General features: G+C 49.5%; 1 long non-coding RNA gene across 2 annotated transcripts; it reads right to left on the reverse strand.

Moving 5' to 3' along the window:
- Positions 1-2,029: 2,029 nt before the first annotated feature.
- Positions 2,030-3,775, reverse strand: LOC123254735. Of its 2 annotated transcripts, none has more exons than XR_006506701.1 (3): positions 3,128-3,775; positions 2,887-3,007; positions 2,030-2,761 (listed from the first exon to the last, which is right to left on the reverse strand). It is a non-coding gene; the product is annotated as an uncharacterized LOC123254735 (long non-coding RNA). The 2 variants fall into 2 exon arrangements; XR_006506700.1 differs by having other exon boundaries at positions 2,887-3,025.
- Positions 3,776-3,781: the final 6 nt, after the last annotated feature.

Here is a 3,781-nt window from a genome sequence, read left to right on the forward strand (position 1 = left end):
CATTTTCTAGGCTGTAAATTAGGATACAAAAGTGGGAAGAACAAGAAGCCTTGATTCTGAGTACTAGCTATGCTGTAGACTACTTATGTGACTTTATTTATTTATTTGCATTATTTTTAACCCATAACTTCTATGTTTTGGCTCCAAGGCGGAAGAGTGGTAAGGGTGGGCAATGGGGGTCAAGTGACTTGCCCAGGGTCACACAGCTGGAAAGTGTCTGAGGCCGGATTACTTATGTGACTTTAGGCAAATTATTTTAGTTCTTTGGGTCTCAGTTTCCTCATCTGCTAAATTATGGAGTTAAATTCAGTGGCCTTTAAGGCTTCTTCCAGTTTCAAATCAGTGATCCTTACAAATGGTCATTTTCCAACTTGAGCCACCTCTCGGACTGAAAATATTTTCAGTGGTCCTGTCCTTTCTGCTCTCTGGGGAGGGAATGCCCCCACGGATGAAATCACTTGGCCTGTATCACTAGAAAGTTTCTCTGGGCACAATCTCTTGTGGAGGATGCAAAGCCTCACCGAAAGGACAGCTCTGATGAGGTTATGGTCTTGCCTCCCTGGAAGAAGAGACTGATTTCACAGATCCTTGAGGTTTAGAATTGGTGTTTAGACACTCCTTAGCAACTGGGAGTCTTCCAGGATGGGGATGGAGAACTGAATAAGAGGCTGTGAAGCTGCCCTCCGTACCCGTCAATGTCCACACTCTGGTAATTTCACACTAATCCAGACATAGGGAGAAGCCTGTACCCTCCACCCCAAGGTAGGCTAATCTGGAATCCACCAGACTCCCTCACTGCTCCTCCACCCAGATGGGCTCCATCAGGCCCAGATATGTGGGTGGGAACCCAAGTTCTTCTTCAGCCCCAAACTGGAAACAAAGGATTTTAAAAACAAGTTTACAACATGTAGTTTGGGATTATCTTCTGCATCTGATGTTAAAATGTTACCAATTCAAGTGATGGCTGAGGTGGGGAATATCAGGAAGCACATAGATCAAATGAGATAAAGCATATAAAATGCTTTAAAATATATGTATTTTTAAACTTTTACCTTCTGTATTTAGCATCGAGCGTCAGTTCCAAGGTAGTAGGCAACTGGGGACAAGTGACTCGCCCAGGGTTACCCAACCAGGAAGTCCAAGATCAAACTTGAACTCAGGACCTCCTGTCTCTAGTCCTGGCTCTCTATCCATTGAGCTGCCTAGCTGCCCCTGTTCTATAAATGTTTAAGGGCACCATGTAAATGTCAGTAGTCAAGATCAGGTACTTTTTTGGATAATAAACCCCTGTTGGGTCAGTAAAGGGAGGTAGGGAGCTTATCTCTATGCCCCCCAAACTGGCTCTCAAAGATCCCATCAGAGACTGGTTCAGGGGGAGGAGGGGGAGTTCTGATGGATTTATGAGGCATCATGCCATGATGGTTGTGGTGCTAGAATTAGGAGTCAAGATGACCTGGATTCAAATTCTGTTTTTATTCACTTAACTAGCTATATGGACATAGATGGCCTTCCTGAGTCTATTTCCTCACCTGTAAAATGGGGATAATAATGCCTATAGAACCTACCTCAGAGTGGGAAATGAGTGGGAAAGCCAGGCCCAGGGATGAGAGGTCCTGGGTTCAAATTTGACCTCAAACCACTTCTTATCTGTGTGATTCTGGGCAAGTCACTTGACCTCTATTGCCTAGACCTTACCACTCTTCTGCCTTGGAACCAATACATAGTATTGATTCTAAGATGGAAGGTAAGGATTTAAAAAAAAAATCGACCTCAGTGCATTATGAGGCTCAGACAAGATCATGGTTGTAAACTTTAAAGTGCTATGTAGGGTGTCCCAAACCTTAAAGCAACTTGAAGTTACAAAAATGGCAGCTTATTTCTGTGGTCTATTTTGTAAAGGAAGATGTGAAAGAAATTTCTGTGGGGTCAGGACTTATTAGCCGTCCCCTTCCCCACCCACCACCTGGCCCAGTAGCCTGGCCTTCAAAAACCCAACATTCCCTCAGTTGCTCCAAAATCAGGCCACAAAAACATTTCCGACCCTTTATTGGGGCTCCGTTTGCCCCAAATAAATATAATACATTAGACCCCATCTCTGGGGGAACACTAAACAGTCAGCCTTCCCCTGTCCATAGGATTCCCCACCCTAGGTCTGTCCCCCTCCCAGGGGGCAGCTTGACCCTTTCCAAATAAATTACCCAGAGGGGGAAAGAGGGGGGGAAGGAGCTGCAGAGAAGGCCCTTGCAACCAGCTCCAGGATCATCTCAAGTATCATCTGGGAGAGGGGGGAGGCAAACAGTTGTTGGAGGCTAGAGGGGAGGGGCAAGAATATTGTTCTCTTCCCCCCCACTCCCCCAGTGTACCCTCCCCAGGTTCTAAAGTGCATCACAGCTCTGCAGTCGAAGTGTCCGACCATTCTCCCCTGACCTGGGGGGTGCAGGGATGGGGGTGGGGGGACAGGGGGAGTTGGGGACTGTTCTGTTTATGGGGAGGAAAGTTTCTTGTGGATATTGGAGATAAAGGGCTGGTGGGGAAAAGGAGGCACAGCAGGGGGCTACAGGTGGGGGAGCAGGCATCCAAAGGGTCCAGCACTGGTCCAGCAGTGTCCACTGAGGCTGTCCATCTGTCCATTCACTGGGGGCTGATTGAGAGGGAGAAGGAGGGAGTCTCAAGAGAAAGCGTTCTCTCCAAGGGGCTCAGGGTCAAAGGGGGGTTCTGACATCTCGATGCCCTGGTGGAGTTTCTCCAGGGAGAACTTCATCTGCAGGGAAAGCAAAGAGGTCATGTGTGGGTGGGAAGGAAAAAGAGGGCACCCCAAAGGATGCTGTGCTGGCTGGGTGGGAGGGGGCAGGATCTGGGACGATGGGGCTTCTCTCACTGGCTCACCTCATCCAGCAGCTCGACAGAAGCCCGGAGAATCTGCCGCCATTTGTGCACTTCCACACTGTGGAACTGCTTCTGGAGGGCCAAGATTTCTGCCCACTCAGCTGCCGTCTGAGGAAACTTCCTATGGGGAGAGTTGGGGCTGAGGCCCAGAGGGAGAAGCAGGTGGAGGAGAGGACATTGCCTCTCCCAGTCCGCTCCCCTCACTCCTCCTCATCCCCCCAATCCCATCCACTCCACCTACTCTTTGCCCAGAGCAAGGCTGTGCCAGGCCTCAAAGGTGTGGGCTGTCCTCTCCAAGGACCAGAGCCGGTAGAAAAGGAGAGCATTCAGAGCGACCAGGATGACAAGGCTGCAGAGGGCAGAGAAACTGTCAGGGGTCACATAAATAGGACTAGAGTCCAGGGAAGAGGGAAGGAGGAAAGGGGGCAAGTGAAGGCATGGGTCAGGAATCTAAGGGGGCAGGCAGGCATCTAGAGGACTCAGGACCAGTCCAAAGAGGCCCAGGCCTGCGGGGGGCGGAGAGCAGGGGAATGGGAGACAGGGAGGCATGAAATCCAATACTCTACCTTACACAGATCCTAGGGAAGCAGGGAAAGAATGAGAGAGAAATAAAGAAGGATGAGGCCCTGTCTACACACCTTCATAGCAGAGCATCACCAAGTCTAAGATGGAGAGCTAGAAGGAACCTTAGAGTCCATCTAGTTCCACCCCTCCCCCCACTAATTTTACAAATGAAGAAACTGAGGCACAGGGGGGTAAGTGATTCACTCATGGTCACATAGTTAAGGGGCAGGGGGAGGCCTCGACCCCAGGTTCTCTGACTCCTGAATCAGCCCTCCTTCCACTGTACCAAGGTATGGTGCCCATATTTCTCTGTCTCTGTCTCTGTCTCTCT

The sequence above is a fragment of the Gracilinanus agilis genome, unplaced genomic scaffold (genome assembly GCF_016433145.1).
Source record: "Gracilinanus agilis isolate LMUSP501 unplaced genomic scaffold, AgileGrace unplaced_scaffold31276, whole genome shotgun sequence".
Classification (NCBI taxonomy): Eukaryota; Metazoa; Chordata; class Mammalia; order Didelphimorphia; family Didelphidae; genus Gracilinanus; species Gracilinanus agilis.